The following is a 17,304-nucleotide window of genomic DNA, read 5'->3' as shown; positions in this document are numbered from 1 at the left end:
TTAGTGGCTTTTGGGGTATAGTTCCAAATTTCTTTCCAAAATGGTCATACCTGTTTACAATTCCCCAAAAAGTTCAAACAGTGTCTGTTTTCCCAAAGCCTCTCTGACCGGTCATTTTCCCTTTTTTGTCATCTTTGCCAATCTGTCAGTCATCCTTATTTTATCAATGAGAAAACTGAAGCTCAGGGAATTATGTTATTTGCCCAAGGACATTCCGGAGGCAGGATTTGAACCCAGGTTTTATATCCTTTTTTTTCCTTTTGACAGGAAAAGTGGCAAATAACTATAGTCCCTTTTGCTGGGGAGGCTCAGGCTGGTGGATTGCATTAGTTCAGGAGTTCTGAGCTACAGTAGGGCTACCTAAACTAAATCTGACACCAGTTCAAAGAGCTTTTGAGATCAGAGAGCTATCAGGCTGCCAGGGAATAGTGAATCATCCCATTAAGAAAAAAATGCTTAAAGCTCCTATGAAATCATTAGTATCAGGCAACTGAACAGTCAGTTCATTTCCAATTTGGTCAAGATAGAGAGGCTCTGTCTCAAAATTGTGAATTTGAAACTTAAAAAAATGTTTTTAATTAAGAGAAATCTATTTTTTCTCCCTTCCTTCAAACATTCTCTATCACCTCATTGAAAAGAAGTACAAATACACCAAATAAATTAGTTCAGTGATCACATTTAAAAAGTGTACATTATGGAGGTAAGTGACTCAGTGGATAGAGAGCCAGGCCTAGAGATGGGAAGTCCTGGGTTCAAATTTGACCTTAGATACTTCCTAGTTTTGTGACTTTGAGAAAGTTACTTAACCTCAATTGCCTAGTCCTTACTGTTCTTCTGTCTTAGAATCCTAAAGTAAGGGTTTCAAAAAAAGAGTATGTCTCATTCTGTGCTCTGAGTCCATTATCACCACTCTGTCAGAAGGTTAGTAGTGTTCTCCATCAATGGTCCAGTTTTTCAGTTCAGGTCTCTAGAGTCAGTGTTTACTAGAGCAAGCTGCCACCTCCAGTCAAAAGGTAAAAAAAAAATCTACTAAGCACATCCAGGATTAGAAGGGTTAATAAGCTTAGCTTTTGGAGGCCTTCAGAGGTCCTAGCAGCCAGGAAAGGTTACTATAAGGGTAGTAATTGGCTGAAACAGCTGCAAGGAAGCTTCTGCTGCCTTTTAAGCTAAAGTAGCTCAAACCCACCTTCACAGCCCTGCTAAGCCCAGCCAATCATTCTGGATTTAAAGGATCCCTTTTACTCTCTTACTAAACTCATAGCATTATTCTATTCCAGTGACATTCTCCTGGCTATTTCTACCCTGCATTCCTACTGTGGAGTCACACTAAGATAGTCCCTGTTTATTATTAACAGCTTAAGCACCTGTTACTCTCTCTGGGGTAGAGGTGAGAGCTGGAGAAGTGGTGTAAAGAGCATGTACTAGGGATGTTTCTCTTTAACTCAAGGGTCAATATTTTCTTAATCCAAGTCCTACTAGAGGAGCTAACCCACGAAATTCCCTTCCCAGGGACAATCCTCTTAGCAGAAGAAGTCTCTGCCCTTTCTTAGAAGTGATACAATTTTGGGGGGGATGATAACTCAATCAACAGATATAGCACCCACTGTGTGCCAGGCACTGTGCTTGAAGCCATGGATACAAAGCCAAAAATGAATCAGTCTTTGCCCTCAGGGAGCTTCTATTCTATGGAAGACAAGATAAGACAACCATTCTATGGAGACAATATATACATAAATAAATAAGGGTATATAAAAAATAAATACAAGATAATTTTGAGAGAAGAAAGGTAAGGGGGCCCTAGAAACTGGGTGGGGTGGGGGTAAGGAAATGTTTCATATAGTGGGTGTTGGATGACCAGTTTTGAAGAAAAAAGTAGGCGTGCATTCCAAGCATGGGGGCAGTCAGTGCAAAGGTGAAGAGATAGGGTATGGAGCCTCCTTAACAGCAGAAGACCTATTCAGCCAGATGGTAGAGTGAAGAAAATAAAGGTAGGAAACTGAGGTTGAGGGCAGAGGAGTTTATAAGTGGTCCTAGAGGCAAGACGAAGTGCAGTGGATAGAGCAGGGACTTGGAGACAGAAATTCAAATCCAGTCTCAGATGCTTCCTAGCCAAGAAAGTTTATTAACCTCTCTCAGCCTCAGCTTCCTCTGCAAAATGGAGATAATAATATGATGTTATAGATAATAATAATCTATAAAATAAGGACAATATTAGCACCTACTTCCCAAGGTTGTTGTAAGGGTAAAATGAAATAATATTTGTAAAACCTTAAAGTTCTATATAAATGCACTTTATTTAATATATTATTACTATGAGTCAGAAGTGACACTGGTAAAATCTGCCAATTATGATAGCTTAAAACTGCACTAAGGTTTTTGGGACACACTGTGGGATATAGACATATATATATATACATATATACATATATGTATATGAGTATATGTATACAAATATATATATACCTATATTAGAGATTGATAATGAGTTGAAGAGGGAGAGAATATTTTTGACTTGTTTGTTTGCAAGGTCAATAATTTTACTTTATGATTTCTTTTCATCATAAATTAGTCTCACCCTTCAGTTCAAAAATCTTCAACAGAAAAACAAAACCAAGAATTTTCAGTGACTTCATATTCCCTCTAGGATTCAAAATGTTCAGCCTAGTATTTAAAATCCTCTATATCCTAGCTCCCACATGCCTATTTAGGCCTAACTCCTATTACCTTTTTAAAAATTTACTTTAAAAAATGTTTTATAAAATATTTATTAATTTACTATTTCAGAAGTCACCTTTCTTTTCACTTTCTGGAGGTAACATTCAGTTTATTCTTCCAGGATTGATTCTGAGGCTGTATATAATGTCCTCGTGGTTCTCTACTCATTTCATTGTTCATGATCTTGTGTAGTTCTTTCCAATAAAAAAAAAAGTCTGGCTATAAATAGTTTTGTACAAGTCTTTTCCCTTATTATCTCTTTGGGGTACAAACCCAGCAGTGGTATTGCTGGATCAAAGGGAAGGCAGTCTTTTAAAGCCCTTTGGGCATAGTTCCAAATTGCCCTCCAGAATGGTTGTATTAATTCACAATTCTATTAGCAGTGTATTAGTGTCCCAATTTTGCCACATGCTCTCCAACATTTGTTCCTTTGCCCTTTTGTCTCCTGCTACTGTTCTTCCTGAAATTTCTTTCTCCAATGAAACTAGTTCCCTAGACAACATTCCAACTCTTGTCTCTTGTGAAAGTGGGTCTAGACCAGTGATGATGAACCTTTTGGAACCTTTTAGGGACCCCATGCCCGTGTCCCACACTCCCAGATTTCATGTCATGCTTGCCCTGCTATATTGGGGCATAGGGTCCCAGCTGGCTTATGTGGGGGAAAGAGGGGAAAGCTGCTACCTGTGGCCATGGGGACCTAAGCCCCTGCATCCAGGCGCCCCAGGGAGCAGGAAGAGCAAGGGAGCAACAGCCCAAGTCTGGTGGGGAAGTTGGGAGAAGCCTTGGTGGGGAGGTTGCTCAGAGATACAGTACTCCTACCCCTACATTCAGGGGTATGAATCTTAAAACTGCACAGACTCTACCTTGGAACATTTGGTTAAGGCTATTCCCCATTTAAACAATGGAGGTACTTGATCAGGAATGTATTGGGAATTTTAACATTACTCCACCCATACTTAGGCATACTTTAGGGGAAGATAAAGTTGTAAAACTCCTTACTGAACAATGAAAAAGTCCCTAACTCATATTTATAGTGAGGCCAAAACCTTAAGCTAGGTCTATTTTTAGATCTAATACAAAAGGGTGCTAAGTACCTATAAAGGTTAAATTAATCACTAAAAGGTCAAGCAACTTACAAAGGGCAAGCTTAGCAAGAGGTGTGAAGTTTTAGTCTACTCAGGGAAGGTGATTAACAAAAGAAGATGTGAATTAAGAATGGTCAGTCCTGTGGAAAACGTCTACTGTGATTGGTAGATGTGAAAATTTAGGGGAGGTGACATAAGAGAAATTTCTCTTTAAAAGGAGCTGGCTCTCTCAACTTAGAGGAATTTGGATCTCAGACTAGTTGGAGTAACTGGGCCTCTGAACTTAGTTGGAGTTTTTCTTGGGACAAAATCTTGTGGTGAGTGGATAAAAGACTGACTTAGTTTTCTCTCTTAAAGAAAAGGCCTAGGCCCTAGGCCTTTCCCTACTATTTCCTTGTACTCTGTCTCTCTCCCTTCCCTTAATTCCTTCATTAGTATTAATTAAAATCTCCATAAAACCCAGTTGACTTGGGTATTTCATATTTGGGAATTTTTCCCATGGCAACCACTTATTTTTGATATAAAATCAAGCCACTAAAATTATTTTTACAGTTTTGGCAATTCACAGTCTTGAACCCACATTTTTGTGGTCACAGGGGGAAGGGGCAGGGGCAGAGCCAGGACCAGGCACAGGTGCCCACAGAGAGGTGTCTGCATGCTATCTTTGGCATACGTGCCATAGGTTCACCATCATGGGTCCAGACTCCCCTCCCCCTCACCATCTCTGACCTCTAGAATTCCTAGCTTCCTTCAAAACACAATTCAGGTAAATTTCCTCTTAGACGTTTTTACTGATTTCCCTAATGAACTCTCTTGAAACTTCTTTTAAATGTATTATTCTTTTTAATTCAGAAGCATTTATATTCTCTCTGCCTTGTCTCCTGTCCCATGTGAGAAAGGGAAAAAACCAACCTTGTAACTAGTACTATATGACAAATCAAACAAAACAAATTCCCATATAGGTTGCATCCAAAAATATCTCATTTTTCATCTGGAGTCCATCATCATCTTTCAGTCAGAAAGTGTCCTCCTCTTGAAATTATCTGGTATGTACTTTGCTTTTATTTACTTAAGGACATGATGTTACCCTCCAATAAAGTATAAGCTTCTTCAGGGCAGAGCCCGTTAATTTTTTTAATTTGAACCTCCCAGCAACTAATGCATGAATGCTTTGCACATAGATTTTTATTAAATTAAATAAAATCTTTCCCAGTTGTAAGAGTTAAGCAAAGAAAGAAGCCAACAAACTGTTTAGAAATCTTGTTTTTAATTAAACCTGAAAATTCTTAGAATCCTTGGCTTCCTATAAATCAAGCCCCTTTTTATTTTCTACTCGAAGCCTTTCCTGATCCTTCCCAACTTCCTCCTTCCTCAACACACACACAAATTATGTGGTAACTATTTGGGGTATAGTGATAAATGTATATGTTATTTCCTTAATAGATTATAAGCTCTTCAAGGACAAGAAGTTTTTTTACTCTTGTCTTTGGCTAGCTCCCAACACAGTTCCTGGTACTTAAATATTTGTAGATGGATTGATTAATTGATGTTTTCTCAGCATCTGTTTTTTAAATAGGGAATTTAGCTATTTCCCAGTTTATCTGGGTAAGCTTCACAAAAGAGATACTTAGATCAACTTCTAAGACAAATTCTGTTGGGTTGAGAGTAGGGCTGAAGGTGATTGACAGAGACTCCAATCACTATGCAGTGCAGCTAACCTCATAAAGGAAAGCCGTATTTTAAGCAGTTATTCTCCCCACCTTGGTGCTAAAGGAACTAAAAGGTCATTAGCAAATCTAGATTCCATTTCCCTAGATAAAGGTTCTGATTTTCTGTAGTGTCTTTTGCTGCTTTTAATACATGCAACCTGACTAATGACTATATGACTACATATTTCCTTTGAAAAGCATATTGGCTGAAAAATGATGGTGACTGTTAACCCTCAACCACCTGCATGCCCCCTTACTTTTGTAGCATTTGAATTCTACTATGCCCCTAAAGAAAGGAGGGCTAATTACACAGGAGTGAGCCCTATTGTGGAGATCTATTCAATTTTCATCTGATTGAATAAAGAAGTTTTATATGTTGAAAAGTCTTGGACATAGTTCCATTCTCCATATGTTTTAACTGTAGATAGACAACTAAGAGACAGGCTGTGAGTGATTGACATCTCATTAGTTCACTCAGTTCAGTTCAGTAAAACTGAATTAAGCACCTACAATGCAGAAGGATTTGTGGAGGTATTCAGAACCTCCTCCCTCCCCCACAAAAAAGAGTTCCTGAATAGCAAGCTTATATTTTATTAAGTGTGTCATATGTCTATAACTATCTATATGGATATGAAATGGTAACCTATATGTGGATGTGATAAATATGTATCTGTATACATATATTGTCTCAGTGGGTTTGACTTTTATTATTTCTCTAATTTTCAATTTTCTGCTAAATTTGAGATTATTTGTTGGGTTTCTAACATTTAAAAATGCATATTCAGTTCATTATTTCCCTAATTTTCTATTTGGCTAATGCGTGATTTTAGGGAATCATTTTTCCTTTGAGGATTGTGTTAGCTGCATTCTAGAAATTTTGATATTGTTTCATTATTATTAACATCTGTTGTTATGATTTGTTTTTTGATCCACTCGTTATTTAGGATTTCATTATTGTCAACATTTAAGTCTGTTTTTTTGTTCAAGCTCTTTGATTTGATTACTATTTTAATTGAATTGTGGTCTATAAACCATATATTTAGTATTTCTGCCATTTTATCTTTACTTGCACTTTCTTTGTGCCCAATACATGGTTAGTTTTTGGTAAAGTGCATTAGAGTTCTGTAAAATATGTATATTCTATATCAGTGGTTCTCAACCTTTCTAATACTGTGACCCCGCAATACAGTTTCTCATGTTGCAGTGACCCCAAACCAAAAAATTATTTTGGTGGCTACTTCAAAACTGTAATTTTGCTACAGTTATGATTCAGAATGTAAATACCTGATATGCATTATGTATTCTCATTGCTACAAATTGAGAGGTTGAGAACCGCTGTTCTATATGAACACAACTACAAAACACTCTCCACACAGTTAAAACTAGATCTAAACAATTGAAAAAACATTGATTGCTCATGGGTGGGAAGAGCTAACATAATAAAAAATGATAATCCTACCCAAATTAATTTACTTATTTAGTGCCATACCCATTGAACTACCAAAAAACTTCTTTACTGAATTAGAAAAAACCATAACTAAGTTCATTTGGAAGAACAAAAGATCAAGGATATCCAGGGAAATCATGAAAAAATATGCAAAGGAAGGCGAACTTTCAGTCCTAGATCTCAAACTATCCTGTAAAGCAGTTGTTATCAAAACAATTTGGTACTGGCTAAGAGACAGAAAGGAGGATCAGTGGAATAGACTTGGCGTAAATGATCTCAGCAAGACAGTTTATGACAAACCCAAAGACCCCAGCTTTTGGGACAAAAATCCATTATTTGATAAAAACTGCTGGAAAAATTGGAAGATAGTGTGGGAGAGATTAGGTTTGGATCAACACCTCACACCTTACACCAAGATAAATTCAGAATGGGTGAATGACTTGAACATAAAGAAGGAAACTATAAGTAAATTAGGTGAACACAGAATAGTATACATGTCAGACCTTTAGGAAGGGAAAGATTTTAAAACCAAGCAAGACTTAGAAAGAGTCTCAAAATGTAAAATAAATAATTTTGACTACATCAAATTAAAAAGGTTTTGTACAAACGAAACCAATGTAACTAAAATCAGAAGGGAAGCAACAAATTGGGAAACAATCTTCATAAAAACCTCTGACAAAGGTTTAATTACTCAAATTTACAAAGAGCTAAATCAATTGTATAAAAAATCAAGCCATTCTCAATTGATAAATGGGCAAGGGACATGAATAGGCAGTTTTCAGATAAAGAAATCAAAACTATTGATAACCACATGAAAAAGTGTTCTAAATCTCTTATAATCAGAGAGATGCAAATCAAAACAACTCTGAGGTATCCCCTCACACCTAGCAGATTGGCTAACATGACAGCTATGGAAAGTAATGAATGCTGGAGGGGATGTGGCAAAGTAGGGACATTAATTCATTGCTGGTGGAATTGTGAATTGATCCAACCATTCTGGAGGGCAATTTGGAACTATGCCCAAAGGGCGATAAAAGACTGTCTGCCCTTTGATCCAGTCATAGCACTTGGCTTTGTACCCCAAAGAGATAATAAGGAAAAAGACTTGTACCAGAATATTCATAGCTGCGCTCTTTGTGGTGGCCAAAAATTGGAAAATGAGGGGATGCCCTTCAATTGGGGAATGGCTGAACAAATTGTGGTATATGTTGGTGATGGAATACTATTGTGCTAAAAGGAATAATAAAGTAGAGGAATTCCATGGAGACTGGAACAACCTCCAGGAAGTGATGCAGAGTGAAAGGAGCAGAACCAGGAGAACATTGTACACAGAGACTAATACACTGTGGTACAATCGAACGTAATGGACTTCTCCATTAGTGTCAATGCAATGTCCCTGAACAATCTGCAGGGATCTAGGAGAAAAAAACACTATCCACAAGCAGAGGACAAACTATGGGAGTAAAAACACCGAGGAAAAGCAACTGCTTGACTACAGGGGTTGAGGGGATATGAAGAGAGACTCTAAATGAACACCCTAATGCAAATACCAACAACATGGAAATGGGTTCGAATCAAGGACACATGTGATACCCAGTGGAATCGCACATTGGCTATTGGAGGGGTGGTGGGAGGGGGGGGGGGGGAAGAAAATGATCTTTGTTTCCAACGAATAATGTTTGAAAATGACCAAATAAAATTAAATTAAATTAAAATAAAATATGTATATTCTTTAGTGGCCCCACTTAGAAAGTACTATAAGCCTTTTAAGTCATGTTGCTTTTAGATACTGATAATCTCATTCTCCAGAAGGGGGAAATAAGGATGTTGAATTGGTAACTCATTCTCCACAAGGAGAAGTGAGAAGTTTCAACTCAATTTTAAAATAAAAAATTAAATATTTAAAAAATGTTTAAAAATTTAAATTTAAAAATAAAAATAAAGTAATTTTAAAATAATAGACTCATTTTTTTCTTATATTTCTGCAGTGCTAGGGAAGGTGACTGACCTAAATAAAAGATCCTCTCTGGCCTCTCTCCTCATTCTTGATGAGCACAGATAGGCACCACCCAACCTGCTCCTGATAAGCATCTATTTTATATCCCAGATATTTGATTATTCTCTAAACAGAACAGTTCACCCCCTTTTGATTTTGAGGCATAGGACATAACCGCATGGCCCATCTTGGATTCCAGAGATCAAGTAACATGCCATCATCATCCATCTCTAGTTATGTAGGCCCTGTCAAAAGGGTATATAAGGCCCTAGGAGCCAACATTCCACCCCACTCTGCCTCCCTCAGCCATCCCATTTGATTTAACCATTTGACTTACATTCAAAGTAATAAATCTCTTTTATTTTTTAAGCTAGCTATTGGAATCTGTCATTCTTGACAAGGGCAACCTGTCCAGAACCTTAAAGCTCTCTTGCAACATTAACTTATAGTAAACCTAAACAAAATAAACAATTAAACAATAACAATAAAAATAACTGAGTTGAACCTTTCCTGCTTTAGTTAGCTGTGAAAACTTTTAGCTTTTTTCTTTTTGATTTTTATAATAATTACCCATCTTAAAAGGGATCTCACTCAGTGTAAGTACCACTAGAAATCCCAGGGGGAAATAACAAAGTCATATTCTTTATCTGAACCAGGGACATGGATTGAAAGAAATCTAATGAACAATGGAAAGGAGAAAAAAAAAAGAGAGAGGATATTTAGCCCTATTAGGAGTCTCTGGAGACTTGGTGAAATCCTTTCCATTTGGCTGTAGGGTATCCTTGAGCAGGGGTCTTAAATGGACTTCTTCAGGTTCAGGGTGTAGAAGGTAACCTTATCTGGGAGTTTTGACTCCCCTAGGAAATGACTGAAATAATAGAGCCCCAGGGATTCTGATTTAGTTCTTTTTTTTTTTAAACTGCACTCTCATCCATATCTCCAAGAAAAGATCATATTTACATCAGCTATGCCCCAAACATCTCTCAATTGGTCTTAGGCTTCTCAAAGAGGAACTTGGGCTATTCAATTAAAACTCTCAGGGTTTTTTTGTTTGTTTGTTTACCATTAGTCACCAAATATTTTCTTTTTCTTTTTTCTTTTTACTGTCATGCAAAATACACTACCATATTGGTCATTGTTATAAGACCAAAACCCCGAATTTTATTATAAATACTGTGAATCTTAAAAATTCTCAGACCCTACTTCAGAACACTTGGTTAAGACTATTCCCCACTTTAAACAATGAAAGGACTTAGGAATGTGAGAAGTCTACTCCACCCATACTTAAGCATACTTTAGGGGAAGATAAAGTTGTAAACTCTTTATTGAACAATGAAAAAGTACTTAACTCATACTTAAGCTAAGTCTATTTTTAGGAAGGTGCTAAGTACCCATGAAGGTCAGGCAACTTGTAAATTTGCAAGTGGCAAAGAGGTGAGAACTTACTCAGAGGTTTTTTCAGGTGTGAATTACTAAAAAGTTTAGTCTACTCAGGTGTGAATTAAGAATGGTCTGTCTTTTGGAAAACATCTACTGTGATTGGTAGATGTGAGAACTTAAGGGAGGTGACAAAGGAGAAAATTCTCTTTAAAAGGAGATGAGAAGCTGAGAGCAAGGGACTCTCTCTCAGAGAACTCTTTCTGGAGATGGAGCTGGCCAAAGCTGAACTGGTGAGTTTCTGAACACTAGAGTCTTGCTTGGACAAATCTTGTGGCGAGTTGTGAGTTGTGGCAAGTTGATAAAAGACTGACATATCTCTCTCTTAGGGCTTGGGCCTAGGCTGGCCTGGGCTGGCCCAGCCCTTTTCTCATTGTTTCCTCTTACTCTCTCTCTTTCATTAATTCCTAAATTTGTATTAATTAAAATTTCCATAAAAACCCAGCTGACTTGGGTATATTTCATATTTGGGAATTTTTCCCTGGCGACCACTTTATATTTGATTTAACTCAAGACAATATCTTGAAACCATATTTCTGCAGTCACAATTTAAGAAAAACACTCTTTTAATTCTAACAGTTTATGGCTACCACACTTTTAAATGTTACAATACACTGATGTAAAAGATATTATGCTTTGATTCACATCTGTCTGACTCCAACAGTTCTTTCTCTGGAGGTGGATAGCATTCTCCATCATATGTCTTTCAGGATTATCCCAGATCATTGCATTGCTGAGAGTGGCCAAGTTTTCACAGTTGATCCTCATATAATATTGCTGTTACTGTGTATGATGTTCTCCCAGTTCTGCTTATTTAACTCTGCATCAGTTCCTACAGATATTTCCAGCTTTTTCTCAAATCATCACCAAGCATTTTCCCAAATATTTCTTGTCTGTTCCTTGGAGAGACTTGTAAAGATTAAAATTTAGGGGAGACTTAGGCAAGATATAAATTAGTTTCTCTCTGCAAGGAGTATTATTTTTAGAGGTAAGATTGAGAACCTAAGAATATACAAGTAAGAAAAGCACGTGTCTAGGCCAGAGAGAGGCCTAGACACCACCACTCACATCTTGCCTGCTAGGTGGAGAGCCGCGTGTGCTCTGAAGCGGAAAGTAAAAAGAGGGCCAAGCTTATTCACAACCAAGTTTAAATACCCCATCTCGCTCTCGGCCCAGGTGAGAATTCAGTGATATTAGAGGGCATTCTGGGGAAGTGGAACAAGGGTTTCTGGGGATTGAAGTCCTGGATTCGAGTCTATTTTTACAGACTTTTTGCAACTCAAGAAGTTAGGATGATGACAGTTATCTTAGGAAATCTCTGGAACCCTTCCTGGTGAGATAATGATCCTCTTATTAAAAAAAGCTTCCTAGGATTGTTCTTAGTTCAAAGGATTACCTCTTATGTATCAGAAACCTCTGGAAAAATGGAGGCTTATACAAATTCAACCAATTATTATAATTAGTGTTCCTTTCATTTTCTTAAAGGAAAACAATAAAATATAATGTCATGAATGATACCTGGATCACAAGTTTGTCAACTGGGTTTTTGGGAACCCCAAGTTTGCCCTTGTCCCCCGAGAACACACTCAGAGAGAAATCCCAGACTGACCCATTTCAGACTGAACAATAGACCTTAAAGTACTTAATAATCCTAGCTTAGGTGGGACTAGTAGATATAATCAAATGTTAAGTATCCTTTTAGTCTTAGTTTTCCCTGTTGTATCAGAGATTTGTTCCCAAAAGACCAACAACTATGCAGGAACCATCCTTTTAGTATCCATTGTAGTAGATCACTCCATGACACCCCAGTCTCTGGCTGCTGCCTTTTTCCCAAGCCTGCTAACAACCTATCAGTGTATGTTTAATGTACTTAATTCCTCCAAAGGGTATATAAAAACCTTGTGTTCTATTATTCTTTGGAGAATCCTCTCTGAGGTGACCTTCTCAGAGATACTGTTTCCAGGGCCCTGGACTCTTTGTGGTTTTTAGACATTTGACTCTGTGGCAGTCAAATATTGAGCACTATCTCTTTCCTGTTTAAAGACTGGGTTTTACTGACTACTTTAGTGGTTCTGTGTTTTCTCCAGGTTGACAAGTTCTATATTCTCAGGCTTTTGGGGAATCAACAGTGAGTACCATTTCAAACATTAGTAGCTGACATTTAAACTGCAAGCATTTAAGGTCATGATAGAGAAATGTTCATCTAAGAAATACAATATAGACTAAATATAGCTCAAAACTTCAGTTTTAAGCTTCCATAAGAAGCTTTAAAAAAAAATTATAACCATTATACCACAAAAAAACCCTTAAGTTATAGCATTTTATACCATGAGGAACTTTCCTCCATTTAATTTGTCCAAAGCAGTTACCCATTCTTAGATTAAACATATTAGGGTTTAATAACCTAGAATACCTCCAGGCTTAACAGATACAAATTTGGCAAAAAGTGCTTAGGGTCAAATTAGGTAACTTTTGCCAGTTAATTATCTCAACACTTACAGGTTGTCTGATCTACAATTGAGAATATACATCCAACAGCAATCTCTTCCTCAGTACTTGCTGGGGCAGGCATATCTCTATAATTGCCCATTGTTCAACAAACTCCTGGTTAAAGAGTAGTTCAGTTTCTCAAATACATGAATTTGTTGTTGAGAGTTTCACTCAACTTGCCAAATTGAGTCCAAACTGGAACTCAATAGATTCTTATGGATATCACACATCTAGGATCACTTTAGCAGGTGGTTCAGTCAGTAACAACTTGTAATCTCAGTGGAACTTCCAAATATGTCAACCTAGAAAAACACAGAACCACCAAAGCAGTTACAAAAGATCAGGTCTTTAATTTGGACAAAAAAGACAATGCTCTTATGGCAACCGCGTAGGCATACACACAAGCAAAACCACTCAGAGCTAAGCTCTGAGACTTTGGGAAGGGTGCTCAATGGATGCTTGATGGCCTATTGTTTAGTCTGAAAGTTTCTTGAAGGAAAGGGGTTTTATAAACAAGGTTGTTAGTCTCTAATGGTATGTCTGAAAATCAAGGTAAAATGATAGACTACCAGTACCAATTGAGTCAGTGGCCTCTCTTAATGACCAAAGACCCTGCATGAGTGCTGACAAGGTCTTCTAAATCTAAGTGTGTCTTCCTTATAATTGGCCTGACATAAAATAAAGGTAAGATTGCTTGTAGACACTTTAATAAGTGAGTTGAGTCGCCTCAGTCCTCATTACATCCTAGTTGGAAAAGAGGAGTAAACCTCAGGTTATAGGTTTAGTCTTCAGATGTGGGTGTAGTCTGCAATGGTCTTAAATGAGTCAACTTGAGGTGATAATACTTAGGTGGAGATGCAAACTAAGACAACAGAATTGAGGCTCAAATGAGAACATATTTTGAGTTAAGGGTAGAGGTAATTACAAGACAAAAGCTTGACCTTTAGGCAAGTTTCTTTCGAATGTAGATGAAGGGTAAAGTGACAAGGGTAAGGAATTTAAACTAACCCAGTTTTGAAAGAAATGCCAGCATGGCTAAGTCTTAAAAATGGAATTAAAATCAATTTTCAATTTTACATTAGAAATTTGTTCTACCAATATTTTCCCTTTTGTTTCTGTTTCTATTAGATATGTTCAACTCTGAGAAAAGAATAATAAAGTTCCCTACTATTATTGTGTCACTATATGTTTTTAGTAATTTAGTTAATTTTTCCATTATGAATTTAGATGTTCTGCCATTTGGAGCATAAAAATTTAATATTACATTGGCTTGTTGCTTGTGATCCCTTTTAGATCTATTTAATTTCTTTGTCAATCTATGTATGAGTTTTTGTCTTTGCTTTTTTCTGATAGCATAATGGCAACTTCTGCTCTTTTAGATATACTTGATACAGGACAAATTTTGTTGTAGCATTTCATTTTTGTTCTGTGTGTATCTTTGAAAGGTTTCTAGAAGTGTTCCTAGTAAATAATAGACAGGTCTTTAGTATTGTCTCCCCCCCCTCCCCAAATTAGGATTTTTGTTTGTTTTTGTTCCTTTTAGTAGGTTCAATATAGGAAGCATGTATTCTCTTAACTTCTGTTCCCTTTACTCCCAGAGTTACTTTGAAGCTCCATGGCATTATCTGAGAAGATATTTTAATTCCATTTCTTTTCCTGTTCTGTCTGCATTGACTTCCTCACCCATAATTAGTTATTCCCCACTTTGCTCCCTATATCTGGTCAAGGCTGGCTTCTCCCCAGAATTTCAGGTATTGGTTTGAGAACAATCTCTGAATGAAATCTAAACTTAGAAAAGGTTCTGATGTCAATGATAATATTTGGGAAGGGACTGCTGATGAGGCTGTAGTTGGAAGAATAGCTAGAGAGAGTGAAGAGTACAATTTCTCCACAAAGAGAAAAGAATGACAAAGATAACTGGTTTTCCTGCCACTGGACCCTCTGTCCTTGCCCTAGTTCCTGAGAGATAAAGTACAAGGCTTAGCTTCAGTCTGTGCCATCAACTCTATTCCTAAACTTGGCATTTCTCCTGGGTCCTCTTTTCTCCAACAGAGCTAAAGAATTGATTGTCAACCTTCTTCAAACATGACCCTAAGAAATTAATTCAAATTCATGAAGGGATTGTTTTTCAGGTCAGAGTTAATGATAGTATATTCACTAGTCAGTGATGGAATAAGGAAAGGTGCTATTTTTTTAAATTAAATTTTATTTTTTAATTATGAGGCAATTATTTTCTTAATTATTTCTCAATTCTCAAGCAATTTTTTGCTCAAATAAGATAATATTTGTATGGAATTAGAATAGTGACTGGCACATAGTAGGCATTATATAAATGCTAGCTATCATTATTATTCTTGTCCTTCCACTTCTCTCTCTTACTGAAAACAACAACAACAACAATACTTTGTAATAAATATACATGGAGAAGCAAAACAAATTCCCACATTGGTTCTATATAAAAATGTATTTCTCTTTCTGCATATTATGGCCATTACCTCTCTGCTAGGATGTGGGTAATATACTTCATTCTTAGTATTCTGAAATCATGGTTGATTATTGTGCTGATCACTTTACCTTTTTGTGATCATCTTGTTTGTAATTTCTTATGGCATAATAATATTCCATTACAACTAGTCAGATCATAATTGCTACCCTTGCTTTTTTAACTTTGACCAATACTATACTATAGTATTTTATTCTAGCACTTTACCTTTACTTCTTGTGGTGTGTGTCTCCCTGCTTTAAATATGGTTCTTGTGGACATAATATTGTAGGATTCTGGCTTTTAATACTTTCTGCTTTCCTCTTTTGTTTTATGGGTGAATTCATTCTGTTCACTTTTACAGTTATGATTCCTAGGTGTTTCCCTCTGTAAAGATTAAATTTAATATACAATGACTAAATATTATATTTTATAAAGTTTTATTAATAATAACTATGGCAAAAGAACTGCCTGAATTCTGTGACAAGGAAATCACTTTTAAAAGACTGATATATATTAATTTAAGGTCGCCAAGGAATTCAGCTATGTAATTCCTTAATGAAAACTCAAGTCAGCCGTCAACCTTTTATGGAGTTTTAATTACAAACAGGAGGAAGAAAGGAATTAGAGATAGAGAGATAGAGGGAGAGAGAAAAGGGGAGAGAAGGGAATAGGGCTTAAATACCCCTTCTGTTTAGGCTGGGCCAAAAGGCCCAAGCCCTTAGATAGCTGGGGCAATGAAAGGAGATCAGTCCCTATTACTCACGTGACCAAAAATGGAGAAACAGTCTCCGGGGCCCCCACCTTCAGCTTCCTTCAGCGAGCACACCGCAACCACTCCGACAAACTCCTCAACCACCTCCAGTCTTCAGACCTCCCTATCCTTAAGGAAACCATCCAAGTTCCCTCCCCTCAGTCCTCACATCTACCAATCACCTGTCCATCAATTTCCCTGTGCCCATGGAGGCTCTAGCTTAACCCAGGACCGCCCAGAGGTCTCTGGCTTTGCACATGTCTGTTGAAGGTCATATTTTCAAATAATTAAATCTTTGATCCTTTGCTACAGCCCTTTCTAAATCCTGTTAACCTGAGTAGGGTAGAGATTAGAATAATTAAATTTTGATCTATGCTGCAGCCCTTACTCAATCCTGTTAGGACTGAGTAGGGTGGAGATTGATTCCAAGTATCTCCATTGTATCAATTCTAAAATCAATCATGACTCAAAGAAATTCCTGTTCTATGCTTAAGCATAGGTCAAAGTCCTTTCCATTGTTCAGCAAAAGGTTTCTGTCCTAAAGTAATCTTAAGAAGGGAGGAGAAGGAACCTCCCATGCCAATGGGGTTCACATTCCAATAGTCAAGACCCACTATCAATAGGAAATTTTTCAAGTATGAAATTTCCCAATGGTGAAATTTCCAACATTTATAAGTCTAAGAAATTTTGAGGTTTACAATTCAGCCTGGTTGCAGATCAAAAAAAAAAAAAGAGGGAGGAGTTACAGCCACTTAAATATAATCACACAAAATGTGGGGATGCAGGAAAAGAGAATTTGGGGAAATACTAAGGAACTTCTGGGGAATGAAGTCCAAAGTCTCAAAATCTCCATTTATGGGGGCAGCTGGGTAGCTCAGTGGATTGAGCCAAGCCTAGAGATGGGAGGTCCTAGGTTCAAATCTGGCCTCAGACACTTCCCAGCTGTGTGACCCTGGGCAAGTCACTTGACCCCCACTGCCTAGCCCTTACCACTCTTCTGCCTTGGAGCCAATACACAGTATTGACTCCAAGACAGAAGGTAAGGGTTATTTTTTTTAAATCTCCATTTATACACCCCATCTTATTTCCCCCTGTTTATCCTTCTATCCCTCTCATTTCAGCCTTTTCCTGTAGATACTTAAGAAGTTTATCACTATTAGGGCAATGAATAGGAGCATATATAAAAAGA

General features: G+C 37.2%; 1 long non-coding RNA gene across 2 annotated transcripts in view; it reads right to left on the bottom strand.

The window, feature by feature from the left end:
• The window catches only part of LOC103097522 (uncharacterized), a 68,502-nt gene that overhangs the window by 41,047 nt on the left and 10,151 nt on the right, over window positions 1–17,304 (bottom strand). The window contains exon 4 of one of the 2 annotated variants that reach the window (XR_008912325.1): window positions 2,579–15,748. The exons of the other annotated variant lie outside the window; for it this stretch is intronic. This is a non-coding gene — a long non-coding RNA (uncharacterized LOC103097522). Of the gene's footprint in view, window positions 1–2,578; window positions 15,749–17,304 lie in introns of those variants that run through there. 2 annotated transcript variants of the gene reach the window in all.

The sequence above is a fragment of the Monodelphis domestica genome, chromosome 5 (genome assembly GCF_027887165.1).
Source record: "Monodelphis domestica isolate mMonDom1 chromosome 5, mMonDom1.pri, whole genome shotgun sequence".
Classification (NCBI taxonomy): Eukaryota; Metazoa; Chordata; class Mammalia; order Didelphimorphia; family Didelphidae; genus Monodelphis; species Monodelphis domestica.
Note: the sequence above shows the minus strand (reverse complement) of the source record. Positions and strands in the feature narration are given on the sequence as shown.